Source organism: Sus scrofa, chromosome 8 (assembly GCF_054392235.1).
Source record: "Sus scrofa isolate SSC_HxYL_T2T_F1_AM1 chromosome 8, Sscrofa_HxYL_maternal_Yorkshire_Landrace_v2.0, whole genome shotgun sequence".
Lineage (NCBI taxonomy): Eukaryota > Metazoa > Chordata > Mammalia > Artiodactyla > Suidae > Sus > Sus scrofa.
The window spans coordinates 113,974,869-113,990,752 of NC_139390.1; the positions used below are offsets into that span (position 1 = coordinate 113,974,869).

Consider the following 15,884-nt stretch of genomic DNA (forward strand, 5'->3'; position numbering starts at 1 on the left):
TCCTGCTTAGCCCACTCAGGAGGTGCTGCACAGGCTGCTCCTAGTTGCAGGGTCCTGGCAAGTAACACTGATCAAGCATGTGGGCGCTGCCTGGAGCGTTTGGCAGTGGCGGCAGCAGGGCAGGTATGTTCCCAGAGGAGTGAGAGCAATAGCTTGTGGTTTTCAGTTGCAGTGTCCTCCTCTGTGCTGCCCTCTGAGGTGATTGGAGACGCAAGTGGTGCCTGTTCATGGAACCCTAGTGGTGGCAGGCCGTGCCTACCTGTGCAGTCAGAGATAATTGCAGTGGTTTGCCCCTGCCACCCATAGACCACGCAAAAATACCCCATCCTGCTTAGCCCATGCAGGAGGTGCTACACAGGCTGCTCCTAGTTGCAGAGTCCTGGAAAGTGAAACTGATCAAGCATGTGGGTGCTGCCTGGAACATTTGCCAATGGCAGCAGCAGAGTGGGTGTGTTCCCAGAGGAGTGAGAGCAACAACAGGTGGTGTGTGGTTGCAGTGCCCTCCTCTGTGCTGCCCTATGAGGTGATTGGAGCCACAAGTGGTGCCTGTTCATGGAACTCTAGTAGTAGCAGGCCATGCCCACCTCTGCAGTCAGAGATAATTGCAGTGGTTTGCCCCTGCCACCTGTAGACCTCGCAAAAACACCCTGTCCTCCTTAGCCCATGCAGGAGGTGCTGCACAGGCTGCTCCTAGTTGTAGGGTCCTGGCAAGTGACACTGATCAAGTGTGTGGGCACTGCCCAGAGCATTTGCTAGTGGCAGTAACTGGAGGGAGTGAGAGCAACAATGGGTAGTGCTCAGTTGCAGTGCCCTCTTTTTTGCAGACCTCTGAGGTGACAAGGGCTGCAGGTTGAGCCTCTTCACAGACCCCTAGTGGTGATGCGCCGCACCTCCCTTTGGTTTCTGGGAGGACTGCTGTGGTTTGACCCCAGTGCCTGCCTATAGGTCATGCAAGAGCCACTGAATCACGCTTAGCCCCCAGCTGCCCTTAGCCCACACAAGAGGTGCCCAGCCAGCCCTAGCCCGCACAAGGAGCGCCCAGTCTCCTGTAGCCGGATCAAGTGGCCTCTGGACACCCACAGCCTTTGCCAGAGGTACCGCACCCTCCGAGAGCAGGCGCATGCGCAGGGAGATTCCTATGGCGGTCCGCCCCCCTCCTCCCACCTTCCCCAACAATGGCGCCTTGCTTCTCCCGTGGGCCCAGACCTCCTCCCGGGTTCCCTGGCTGAGGTGTTCAGCTCCCCAGCTGGTGGCACAGCTCTCCCTAGCCCCTCAGGCTATTTCCACACAGCCAATCCCAGTCTTCTCCCCAGAACTGACCTGCGGATCCTGAGTCTCAGCGCCCAGCCCCCAGCAGAGCGCCTCAGGCTGTGGTGAAGTGAACAGGTCAGTGGTGCAGATGATTCGTGAGGCTTTCACTCTACTTTGCCCTCCTCAGTCCACTGCTGTGCTTTTCTCGGCAACTTTGAGGTCCCTCTGTCTTGGCTCATCTCTCTGTCAGGTAGCTTCCCAGAGTGTGGGTTCCTTTTCTCTTTCACTGCTCCCTCTCATGAATGCTAGTCCGGTCCTGATTCCTTTTCTCTCTTTCTCTTTTTTCTTTTGTTCTACCCAGTTATGTCGAGGCTTTCTTGCCCTTTTTAGAAGATAAAGTTCTTCTGCCAGCATTCAGTAGGTGTTCTGTGTGAATCCTTTTACATGTAGATGTGGTTTTTTTAATGTGTTTGTGGGAGAAGGTGAACACAGCTACCGATGTCTTACTCCTCCGCCATCTTGATCCTCCTCCGTCTTTTAGTAGATCGTTGTTAATAAGCTCCACTAATAGGAGTTCCGTCGTGGCTCAGTGGTTAGCGAACCTGACTAGCATCCATGAGGATGAGGGTTCGATTCCTGGCCTTGCTCAGTGGGTTAAGGATCTGACGTTGCTGTGAGCTGTGGTGTAAGTCGTGTAGGTTGCAGACGCGGCTCCGATCCAGCGAAGCTGTGGCTCTGGAGTAGGCCAGCAACTACATCTCCAATTCAACCCTGAGCCTGGGAACCTCCATGTGCCACAGGCGTGGCCCTAAAAAGGCAAAAAAAAAAAAAAAAACACCCAAAATAAATCCCTCCACTAATAATGATGAAAAAAGACAAAAAAATAACTGGTCAAAAAGGAAGGCGGGGACATTTTATTTTATATTAATAATCATGTGAATAATTAATACATAAATTAAGAAATTAAGATATTTATTGTTGAATGTAAAGATAATATGTAAAAAAATAGTAACAATAAAGGATTTTTATTATATTAATACTTTTTTGAAAAAATGTATAAATAAAAGATGAAAAACTTCCAAAAAGTGTATTCTACAAGGGTCAAAGAATACTATACACAAATGATGATTTCATTGATCTAATGAGAGTTCTTATTCTTTGTATTTACATTCACGATCTTGTTCTTTATATGCAAACATTGAATTGGAATATGGAGCACCACAGGGCTTGGAGATGAGCTCAAATGATTTTGAACACTATGAACTAATTCTCCATGAGGGTACATGTTTCATAGTGTTATTGTGTCTAGGGCTCACTATATTGTTGAGCGTTCTCCAAATTAACATCCTCATGGAATACAATATTTAATAGAGTATAAGTGACATCAGTGCACTAATTAGCTCAATTATGTGTATTCAGTCAACGTTAATTGCAGCAGTTTTCTTGACCAACAAATGGTTTTTTTTCAAAAGAATGTTTAATCATTGATATAAGTTTGCCAATATAAAATGAGTTGTTTTAAAATAAAATAGGTCATAGTTCCTGTCGTGGCTAAGTGGTTAATGAATCCGACTAGGAACCATGAGGTTGTGGGTTTGATCCCTGGCCTCACTCAGTGGGTTAAGGATTTGGCGTTGCTGTGAGCTGTGGTGTTGGTCGTAGATGATGCAGCTGGGATCCCAAGTTTCTGTGACTGTGGCATAGGCTGGCAGCTACAGCTCGGATTAGACCCTTAGCCTGGGAACCTCCCTATGTCGTGGGTACGGCCCTAGAAAATACAAAATAAAATAAAATAAAATAGGCCAACATTGAATTGATCTTACCATTCCTTGCAAATTTTTCATAGACAGTGTATCTTCTTTCCCACAGCTTGGATGGACCATGCTCACTGCTCCACTGTTGGTATACCACTGGAAAGAATGATTAGTAAGTATTTCACATGGAGTGTGATATTTGATATTTAAGTTTAAAAACACTTAAATTACACTGATGTTTCATTAGAACTATCTAAATTGTGTTTGGCAGACCCTCAATTCAACTTAATATAAGAAAAGTTTTATATTTAATGCTCTATGCTAGCTTTAGGATTGAAATGAAACTTTCAAGAATCAAAAAATGGGGGTTACTAAATGTGTGATCGGTTCTTACACAATTCTCTGATTGGTTTATGGTGAGGTAACAGGGTGGTATCATAGGGATTAACATCATAAATTCTCAGGTTCCACCTAGCCTGGGGACTGTGTACTCATGGTCATCATGCAGTTAACTTCTTCCATCTAGTGAAGGTTTTAGTATCTGTAAAAACAACTCAGGAATGTGCATCAGACACTGTTATCCATGTCCCTCAGGGAGGAATTAAAAATTCTGTGGCTGCCATATGACTGATTTCTTGTTGAAATTCTTACCAGTTCTCCTAGCCCAATTGCTAATTTTTGTTACTACATGTTCATATTCTTTCAGTCATTAATTCTTAAGCCAGCCTTTTGTGACTCAGGGGAGGCCTGGGGGACTGCAGCTTTTCTAAAAATAAGATATGGGCAGAGGACATGAAGAGGGGTCTGTCCCAAGGAGGCCCATATTGTCCTGCTTGATTATATTATTTAGAATTGACATTGTCTATTGTAGCTTAATGTCTTTGGGATTACATTCATAATTTCTGATCAAGAAGTGAATGGCAATGATTCCTTATTTCCTTCAGTTAGAAACACCTATGAACGTGATCTGGTTGGTCTGGCTTATTTTTAGTATGCATTTCATAACTGAGTTTATTAAAAAATGGAATTGAAGATATTTGCTTGAGTATTTACTTTTAAATTATAATGCATTATAATTTATGTGTGTATGTGTGTGTTTCCCAGTTACCTTGGAACTCTTTAAAACATTTGAAATTAACAGTTGGTGTAGGTTCGTGATAGTCAAGTAAAACTCTAAGACTAATTGGAATATTCTGTAATAACTGACAGTAAAAAATTAGGGTGGAGAGGAAAGTTGTGAGTTTCTATATTAAACATTTGAAAGTTCATTAAACAAAAGAAAAATATGGTAGAAGTCTATTTAGATATATGAAATGAACTTATTCAGTTCTCAGACCAAGACAAATATGTTGGGTGTTGTGAATATGGGCCATGAGGTATACAAAATATTGTAAGAGAGATTTCCTGTCTTTGAGGTATTTGGGGAGATAAGGAATATGTTAAATTCCCCACCAAAGTAAAGTTGTATCTGTTTAATTTAAAATGAATATCACCATTAATAGGTATAGTATATTACATATAAATATTTAGAGGAAGAAAATTCATCATATATTAGGGTGCCCAGCTACGTGGAAGATAAGGACTTTGATCAGGAAATAAGCAATGGACAATAACTGGATGTGAATACAAGATGAAATGATACATTTCCATGTATAATGACATGGAAAACAGATAATCTTGAATAGACTAGTCTCATAGGAACAACTTCTACATATTAGAAAATATAGGAAAGAAAGAGAAAGTTATGATGGAGCCAAAAGAGTCTCAGAGACTAAAGTGTATATATATGTATATGACAATACAGAGCTAGTAACAAAACAGTGGAAAAATCAAAGCAGATTAATTAGACTGTAGAGTTCAGGATTGTTGGAATTATGAGAAAATGAGAAACTGGAAATGAGAAAATGGCTGAGATGGCTGCTCTCTGGATGTGTAATCATGAGAATACCGATGATATGGAGAGCAGGAAGAATGGGAAGATAGAACCAGAGGCAAGAGGTTATTAATTGAAAACTAGTAATAAAGGAAGGGGAAAATAAGCACAGTTCTGAGGGTTTTATGCTTAAAATCTCTTTCCTATCTTTAAGGAGCCTTTCTGTATCTCTCCTCACAATTACAGCCATCTTTGATTAAGCTTAATTGCAAGGCAGGATATGAAAATTATTGTAACTTGACATTTCTTTGCTGGATATAATTGGAATTCTGTTGCAAAAGGGGAAATAAAACATGGATATACATGGATGCAGAAAAGGCAGTATTACATTTCTGCAAAAATATTACCAGCAGTTTCTGTATTTAATTGATAAGAAGCCGAATTTTAAGTTTTTTTCTAAAAAGAAAAAAATAGCAGATTCTCAGACTGGAAGTAAATTGGGTTTCTAATTGGTATCTAAGGACCCAAGCAATTCTGTTACTTGAAATATCCTTCATGACATTGAAACCAAATGATTTTAACCAAGCATATTTATCTTGCAATCTCCAGTTTATCATATATTTGAATGAGAAAATAAATGTACATAGGATTATTTGACAGTTTTTATTTTGAATAAATATAGTAGGTGCAGAATTTTAAAAGTTACATTTATTACTATATCAAAATCAATTCACACATTTTGAAATGTTTAGAGAAAAAGCAAAGTATGTGTGGAAGAGTTTTCCAGTTACAACTGTGTTATCTATAAATCCTTAAATTAAGGTAGGGTAAGGGAAGAGTTAGGCAAAATGGGATGGAGATTTTTCTTGCAGTGCCATATATTCTTAGACAAGTTTTTAAAATATGAATTAATGCAAATAACTTGGGTTGTATTATAGTAGCCTTGGGCATAAATAATAAATATTTTCTAGGTACTCATTTCTACAATAAAGTTTTTGTGCTAAACTTGACCATGCATTAGGTAAAAGTCAACCGAAGATGTTTTATTGTTCTTATCTGAATGACTTTTAATTCTTGCTGTTGCATTAGTAAATTCTTGTACATGCTTAATTAGGGCCTGTTTATTGCACTGTTTCACTAGCATCATGTTTATTCTGCCACAATATCTATTTCAGTTCAGTATAATGCATCTGCATGTGTGTAAACAATAGGGACAGAATAGGGATACTTTACAAGGGTACAAGAAGAAATAAATGGCAATACTGGAATGGATTAAAAACATGGCAAATATCAAGAGAAATTGACAAATTCAGCCTTAACAGAGAACTTCCAAAAGAAACAAGGGCAAAAGTATCTTTTATTACATTTGACCAAGATGAGAGCAAAAACACTGGGGAATTTAAACAGTAGTTTTTACTCTGAGAATGAAATTAAATGAATTAACTTTAATCTCTATTCCCTTTATCAGAAATCCTATTTCATTATTACCTAGGAAAACAGCAGTAACTGAGTTTAAATGTGGATATACTGCCTTTATTCCCCAAAAACCTCACAGTAAAAGTAAAATCAGAGGTAGTATATGGTGGATGGCATTATACCTTAAGTATAAAGAAATAATTTATTCATTGTTATGTTTTCTTCTGATCTCAAAAAATAATAGGTTTGATTTGTGGTTTCATTTCAAATCAAGAAAGATGAGTTTTTATTGTTTTCTTTCAAGCTCTTTTGCAATTGAAGGAACATGAAAAACAAGGTCAGCATTTCTCAAAAGTTACTGATTAAAATTAGAGAATTCTGTTCCTCATGGCAGATCCACTGAACCAATATCTCTGAGGATGATTTTGTATACACAGTCATAAACCTCAGGGAAGTCCAAGGCATTCTAAAATTTGAAAAGCATGGGTTACGCACCAATATAAACTTTACCCTGAGGGTTTCATAGGAACCGGAGTTAGCTGAATATCAAAGGATAAAATTAAAGTGTGAAAAACTGATAGTCTGCTGATGTATTATATGAATATTGCACATTTACATGTCATTAACGTGTACTAAAAGCTTTAATAGATATTATGTATATGTACTTATACTTTCCTATAGCTGTCTGTGCATAGACAGAATGCAGTCTTAATATTTATATATCACTCAAAATAATCATATAAAAGGAACTTCCAAACATGCCTTGCAAATAAAAGCATGTCCAATTATTCAAGCATATTTATTTTCCCACAAATATTCCTTAAGCTTATCAATAACTTATGTATTATATTCTATTTAGGTTATATCTTGCTGTAAACTAATTGAAAACAATATCTCTGCCTGATAGATTTTTATTATATCCCTAAACACTGTGCTTTACATTGAGTATTGTAAAGATGCAAGTTGAAAAATATGTTACCTGCATGCCATGGGAATATATACTCACAGAAGTATGAACGAGTTAAGCAATATATTCTTACTTATGTGTAGGATGGTACTTAAATACGGGATATATTTGGCCTTGTGTGAATACACTTCATCCTTGTGTGCATACAATGTTTTCTTAGTTTCTCTTTGATTCTCATCTATTCAAATACAGGCAACTGTGAGAGTTAATTATTTTTTTCTTTTTAGAGCTGTGATTTGCGGCATATGGGATCTCCCAGGCTAGGGGTCAGATTGATTGGAGCTGCATCTGTTGGCCATGCCAGCCACAGCAATGTGGGATCTGAGCCATGTCTGTGACCTACACCACAGCTCATGGCAACACTGGATCCTTAACCCAAAGAGCAAGGCCAGGGATCTAACACACATCCCCATGGATAGTAGTCAGCTGAGCCACAATGGAAACTCTCAAAAGTTAAAAATTTTAGGCTTTTTAAGTCAGTCTGAATGGTCTAGTTAATTCTCTGTGAGTAATAGAAGTTAGAAAAATTTATCTGTCCTGAAGATAAGGGGAATTGGCTCATCAATAGGTAAATATAAACTGCAAGTGATCAAATATAAACAGGCATTTGTGACAGTGATAGCAAAAGTTATCTCTTACATCTTAGAGCAGAAAACCACCTTAGAAAATAAGTAGCTCAGCTATACAATTCAAATATTAGAAAACTCAAGCCAAGAGTTATTAAGTGATGAATATTAAGCTGAATTAACTCTCAGAGTTATTTATGAGCTTGGGGCCAGAATCTTATTCTCTTGACTCTTTGATTTTTTTTTTTTTTTAATTTGTGCTACCTTCATAGACCTCATGACATTTACTCAACCACTTTTTTATGAGGCAGACCAAAATGACTTTTTCTCACCGTAAGTCTTCCATCAATATGTGTAATTTGGCATCCTGATTTGACTGTGTGAATGTGCAGTTTGAATGTCTATATATGGCTAGTAGCTTAGAAAATTTGCTGGATTATTTTAGCTGAGGCAATGATTGTAAAATAAAATGAAAAATTACAGCTTCAACAAGATTTGTATTTGAATAGAGGAAAAATTACAAGCAGAGAATATCCTAACAGAAAATCAGAGAGTAAAATACAGATGAGCATTATGTTAAAAGAAATAATAAATATAATTATGCTCATATAATGAAATGTCCTTTGGTTCCTTTTGATCTCTTCGATTGTATTGAAACACAAAATTTCTAATTTTTCTCAATATTCACCCTGTTAAAAAATGGCCCCTGAAGTTTGCCTTCCAGTACAGTAAAAGGAGAGCTTCATGGACCTGTTTCCCAGGTTGTTAAAATTGCTAAAAATAGATAATAAAGCGAAATGAAATGACTATTCAGAATCTCTAGATATGATTTTAAGGACACACAATATGTTAAGAAACACTATTCAAGAAAATCTAATTATTGTTAAGAGCAGAAGTAGTTTCTGGCATGTGAAACACAAGCCATTCTCTCTTTTCCCTTCTCAGATCAGCATGACAAAAACTCTGCTTTCTGTAAATGATTCCCAAGGGTAATTCAAACCCATATGAAAAAGCAAAAACACTGGTAAGGACAACTATGCAATTATAAAAGACACTGTAAGTGCATTCATCATATCCTTTCTTCTAATTGATTTAAAAATGAATTGCATTAAGTAATATCCACATAATATTGCTAAACATCTATATGTATGACTGTCACTTGGCTATAGTGCAAAAATTGACATAATACTGTAAATCAACTATATTCTAATTTAAAAATACTGTAAATCAACTATATTCTAATTAAAAAAAAAAATAAAGGAGCCAGACTTTTCACAGCAAAAAAGAAAAAAAAAGTAGATGGGTATGTGGGCTCTGGATTGTTTGGCTTGTGTATGCAAAAGCCCATGAGTGAAAGAGTTTCTTTTACTATCTCTAGGAACTAGCTAAACTTCAGTGGGAAAATCTTTCCAGGTGAGCTTGGTTCCAAGTTGTCAAAGCATTGGAAGATAGAAAATATATGAAAACAAAGAAAAAGCATGATTAGCTAGGCCGTAAAATGTAACAGAAAATTTTAAAAGTTTGAAATAATACAACATAGGTTCCCTGAGCACATGGAATGAAATTAGAAATCAGTAACAAAAATAAATTGGTAAATTCAGAAATATGAGGAAATTCAACAGCTCATATAAATAGACAGAGGTCAAAGAAGAAATCACAGGAAAAATTACAAATTTCTTTGAGATTGAATATAAAATAAAGATTTAGCATTAAAAAAATCACTTCTGGGAAATCTTTATTTAGAGTTAAATTTATTGTTGTATATGCCTATATTAAAAAAGAGAAATTATTTCCGAACAATAGCTTAACTTTTCATCTTATAGCACTGGAAAGAGAAGAGTAAACTTACGCTAAAAGACACAGAAGAAAAGAAAAATTAAAACAAAATAATGAAGTATGAAATAGAAAAACAAGAAGGATTTAAAAAAAAACAACTCAAAATTTGTTTTTTAAAAAGATCACCAAAATTAACAAAACACTGGATAGATTGATCAAGAAAAGATAAAAGCGAAGAGAAGACTCAAATTACTAGAATTGGAAATGCAAAAGTAAACACTACTATGGCCTTACTGCAGCAATAGGTCAATAAAAGAATTAACACAGATACATTCCCAGAAAGAAAAAAAAAAAAAAAAAAACTACAAAGATAACATAAGAAAATTTTAAAAATTAATTGGGTCTATAAAAAGAATAGAGGTGGAATTTATCATTAAAAAACTACATGTAGAGATAAGCCAGTCAGCTAAGCTAGTAAATGCTACTAAATATGTAATGGAGAGAAATCATATGTTTTCAGTATATAATTATCAAAAAAAAATAGCAGAGGAAAAAACACTTTTCAATTCTGTGGTCAGTATTACCTTGATATGAAAAAACCAGACATAAATGTGCATTGGAGCACAGCTCACAATGCCCCCAAGGTAAAAGCAACTCAGATGCCCATTAATGGATAAACAAAATGAGGTACATCACAGTCAATTAAATATTATTCAGCAGTAAAAATGAATGAAGTACTGACACATGCTACAAAGCAGATACACTTGAAAAAAATCAAGCTAAATAAAAAAACTATAAAAAAAGTCACATATTGTAACATTTCTCTAAAGATTCAGAAAAGGTAGACATAATCCATAAAGATGGACAGAAATCATATCGGTGGTTTCTAGGTGCTGAGGAAGTGGAAGATGGGGAGTTAGATTTAATGTAGGGGGTTTCTACTGGGGTAATACAAATATTTTAGAACTTGATGTTGGAAATAGTTGCATAATATCATAAAGGTAATAAATACCACTGAATTTTATAGTTTTTAATGGTTAATTTTATGTGAGTTTCTCCTCAATAAAACATAAGGGAAACTACATCATGTGAACTATACTTCTAAATAAGGATTATTGAGTTTAAAAGTTCATATTCTTTGGAGTTCCCATTGTGGCGCAGTGGTTAGCGAATCTGACTAGGAACCATGAGGTTGAGGGTTCAGTCCCTGGCTTTGCTCAGTGGGTTAAGGGCCCGGCGTTGCCATGAGCTGTGGTGTAGGTTGCAGACGCCCTCGGATCCCACGTTGCTGTGGCCTGGTGTAGGCCACTGGCTACAGCTCTGATTCGACCCCTAGCCTGGGAACCTCCATATGCCGCGGGAGGGGCCCTAGAAAAGGCAAAAAAAAAAAAAAAAAAAGACAAAAAAAAAAGTTCATATTCTGCTTTGGTAAAATAGAATCTTGTTCATTTTAAATTGATAGACAGTATTAATTTTCAAAGCTTTTACACATTTTGGAAAGGTTAGAAATTTAACTTTTGGTGATATATTATTGGCGGACTGCAGTTTTGCCTGATATATATTAATATGTATTATAAAATTTCTTCAGTTTATCTAAAAATGGGCAAATATTTTCAATAGTTATTTCTCCAGAAAACACATACAAATAATAAATATATGAAAATATATTCAACATATTAGCCATCAGAGATATACAAACCAAATCACAGTGAGGTACCAGTTCACACTCCAAGATGGTTATAAGAAAAAAAACAAATAAAACCAAATATTGGCAAGGATGTGAGGAAATCAAAACACTCCTAAATTTCTGGTGGATGTATAATTATGAAGACACTTTGGAATAGTAGAGTAGTTCATCCAAAAATTAAACACAGAACTGCCCTGTTACCCAACTCTTCATTGCCAAAAGAAATGAAAATATATGTCCACACAAAACCTTGTACTTGAATGTTTATAGGAGGATTTCTCTTAAAGCTTAAAGGTTGAAACAACCCAGATATCTATCGACCAAAGAATGGATAAACCAAATGTGATATGTGTATATAAAGAAATATAAAGAAATCTTATTCAGACATAAAAAGGAACATTCTGATGCTTATTCTGATACAACATGGATGAATCTTGAAAATACCATGTTAAGTCAAATTTACAAAAGCACATTTTATGTAATTAAATTTATATTAAATGTTTGGAAGAGGCTCATATATAGAGTCAAGACAGAGATTAATATTTTCTCAGGGCATTAATTAGAGTAATTTGCCAGCAATAGTTACATGGCACAAATTTCTTTTTGAGGTGATGAATATGTCCTAAAATGGATTGTGGTGGTGATTGCCCAACTTTTGAATATATTAAAAAATCATTGAATTGTTCACTTTAATTTAGGTAGATTATACGGTAAGCAAATTATATCTCAACAGAGCTGTTCCCAAGGGGGAAAAAAGAGGCTTCCAATAAGAGACAGATGGTCAGTAATATGGGAATATATTTCAGGAATATAAATAGAAAATAATTGTTCCTGCTTTTGAAATTGTAAAGGTCAATCTGTTATGTATATTTAATGATATGTTATACTTGATTTTGAATTTATGCTTAAAATTGTGTGAAATGTAAAAGGCCTGTTAGGAATTTATACTGCCAGTGCAAACTTAGTGTTTTTCCTCTTCTTGTTTTCCTAATTTTCTATTACATTTAGCTTTGATAAAACCAAAATGATTTGATGAAGCAGTAAATATCTTATTTATACCAAAAATATATTTATAAATTAATTTCTTATAGATATAGGTGTGTTCTGGATAAACACATTGTTTTTATGAACTATAGTTCAGCCTCTAGGTATCTCAAACATATGGGTATATGTAATGATTATAAATGCTTCAAGTAAGGGTGATTTTATGGTTCCTTTCAGGAAAGTTTTCCGTAATTATAGCGACAACTTTAAATTTAATGTAAATTAGTTTCAAACTAATTAAAAATTGTATGATTCCATTGTATGATGATAAAATAGTCAACTTCCAAAATGTTGAAACAATTTTGTTAATATAAAATGTAACAATGAAAGCAGTTTTAAAGGAAATACTTTGATACATGAAGCTCCTAAAATAGGAAAGGAATCTCATTACTTAGATTGCCATCATTGAAAAGTTAGCCTTTCCTTGTTATACACCATAATTTTTATCTGTCCTACAATGTTGTTTAATAATGAGTAATTTTATCTTAAGTAAGAACACGAAGTTTTGGATAACATTTATGAATATTTCCACTTTCCAAGTAATCTCTCACCACTTGACTTAAATCTGGTCATTAGATTCTCAATAAACATTGGTTGAATGAACAATAAATGGATACAAATGTGGTAAATCTTAAATACTTGTTGTAAGTATTCGACCCAGGAAGATTGAAAAGGGAAAAAAAAAAAAAAACCTTACTAAAGTAATCCAGAGTGTAGGATTTTGAGGCCCAAAGGTGAATTAGAGGGAATGGAGACTGAGAAGTGAAGTAATAGTAGAAAGAAAAAAGACAGAGAGCAAACATGCCTGGTAATATCCATGCACTTAAAGACAGGACATAGTATTCGATATAAAATAATATATTTCACAACATGAAAAAATTCAAGGTGACAGGAAGTTTTTTGCAATTATAAGTTATTATTTTCTGACTAACCTAAACCTAATTATGACCTAGAGTTCCCGCTGGTGGTTTAGCATCTTAAGAACCCCACATAGTATCTGTGAGGGTGCACATTTAATCCCTGGCCTCACTTGGTTGGATTAAGTATTTGGCATTGCTACAAACTGCAAGCTACAGCATAGGTCACAGGATGTGGCTTGCTTGGGTCTGGTGTTGCCATGGCTGTGGCATAGGCTGGCAGCTGCATATCTGATTGGACCGCTAGCCCAGAAACTTCCAGATGCAGCCTTAAAAAGAAAGAACAATCAAGCAAACAGACAAAAAACTAATTAGGAACCAAAATAAATAAAATAGTATATAATAAATAGTTTAATATGGAAAAATGCATTTCACATGGTGAAGTAAATATACATATGGGTTGGGTATACAAGGATTCAAAGACCTTGCTATCAGCCTGTCAATTTGAGGAAAATATTTAAGAACTACTCAAGAAATAAGCAATTAAGAAAGGAAGCTGTAGAGAAGTTAGAATCAGGTTAAACAATTTTAAGTTGTTTGCAATGAAAAGCCATTCTTTTAATCTAAGTGGCTGTACATATTTGAAAGGATTGAGAGATTGTATAGTAATTGATTATCCATGGATTTTGAACTTTCTTGAATCAGAAGAAAATTTATTATTAGGAAATTAATATATGGCATGGGTATACAAGTATTTTAATCATTTCTGCAAAACCTTGGCATTGAGGTGTATACACTTATTATAAACAAGGTTAAAAATAAAAGGGCAATCCAAGACATAATAAGGAGCAGAAAGGAAAAGAGTAGTACTACTCTTAAATTTAGACATAAAGTCAAACAGATAATTGAAGTGTCTTGGAGGAATTATCAGGAAATGATTTTTATAATTGACCACAAAGAAAATCTTTACAATATTTAAAATTAGATAATGATCTATATTCTATAAATTAGTAAAATTATAAGTAAATAATATAAATTATAATTTATATACTTAGAAACTAAGAAATACAAATTTAGATAATTTCTTCTTTTACCAAAAAAGAAATTCAAAGTGAAATTGTAATCTCTTCACAAACCAATAAAAAGAGGGACATTTCAATGAAAGACTATGGAAAAATATGCTCAGAGGAAAAAAAATTAGCTTTGAGACTTTATTATTTAAGAAAAAAGGAAAGAAACTTTTCACTAACCTTTATAAATATTAGGAAAATAAACTTGAAATTTTCTAGAGTGTTAATTACTCAGTATAAAAGCTAAGAATAATGAAATTTTAAAAATATAAAACTAAAATTATGGAAATGACAAATGAATTCAAAACTGTTGTTTTAAAATTTAAAAATGATAGAGTTATTATAAATTTGTTTAATTAAAACATAAAATAAAGATAGACTGGAGAGGTTAAAGATAGAAGGGAAGGGAAATTAAATTAGGTAAATTTAGGAATGAGTAAAAAAGATATAACCATGGATGTAGATAGAAAAATTATGATTTTGTTAAAAAGACATAAATTCAATTACATAGCAAAATTAATAAAATGTTAAAGGATATTGATGGTTATCTGCACAATTTAATAATTAAAATTTATGATCTAATAAGTAATTTGAATATTAATTTTAATGGCATCTTTGTAATATGCTTCATTTTTATAACTATGAATTTCTAAATCATTGATTTTTATAAGTAATTTGTTTATTAATGCATAGTTAATAGAATTTGTTTTAAGATTGTGATCTGTTAAGATCTCCTTAGGGAAGGATATAGACTTTTTTTTTTTTTTTGTCTTTTTGCCTTTTCTAGGGCCGCTCCTGTGGCATATGGAGGTTCCCAGGCTAGGGGTCTAATTGAAGCTATAGCCGCTGGCCTATTTCAGAGCCACAGCAACGAGGGATCTAAGCTGTCTGTGATCCACAGCTCATGGCAATGCTGGATCCTTTACCCACTGAGCAAGGCCAGGGATCGAATTCGTCGGATATGTTAACCACTGCACCACGACAGGAACTCCCAGATACAGACATGTTTTTAAGTGACTAGTCTGTAAAGCCAGACCTATTCAAACTCCCAGCAACACGTGATCAAAAGACACAAGAGTACAAAGTTTAGACCACCTCAGTTTGGGAAAGCCATCATCTCTAAAGTCATTTTAACTTTAATACCTTTCTAGTCTGGTAATTTCTGGTTCCCCATGACTTCATCTGAATTTATATTTGGAGCCAGTGTAGGTAAATGCCTATAAATTCCTTGAATTACTGTTTTACCAAAAAAATTGACCTATGGCCAAATTATCTTCTCTTCCCGAAATTACATAAACGGCCATTGAACCAGATGTCCACAAGATCAGGAAGTTAGCCTGATTAGAACTGAATGTCAGCTCACTTTGAAGAGGCATTGAGATTTTATTAGCTACTTACATATGGGTAACCAAAGGAAACATTTGATGAAAAATTCCATTTGTCAGACTGCCTGCTACATCTTTGAAGAATATTGATAAATTCAAGAATGAGGAACAAATAGCTTCATAACTAAGAAAACATTTCATTTATGATATATGCCAGGAAATTGGAAAATAAAATAGAATCCCAATACAACAATGCATTGTATGGTAAATACATCTTTCAGAGGATATGGATATAAAA

At 34.9% G+C, this 15,884-nt stretch overlaps 1 long non-coding RNA gene across 2 annotated transcripts in view; it reads left to right on the top strand.

The window, feature by feature from the left end:
• Positions 1-1,138: 1,138 nt before the first annotated feature.
• LOC146400989 (uncharacterized) overlaps positions 1,139-15,884 on the top strand; it is a 153,862-nt gene continuing 139,116 nt past the window's right edge. Inside the window, exons 1-2 of one of the 2 annotated variants that reach the window (XR_014813138.1) lie at positions 1,139-1,386; positions 3,121-3,177. This is a non-coding gene — a long non-coding RNA (uncharacterized LOC146400989). Of the gene's footprint in view, positions 1,387-3,120; positions 8,305-15,884 lie in introns of those variants that run through there. The other variant, XR_014813137.1, reaches the window with a different exon arrangement.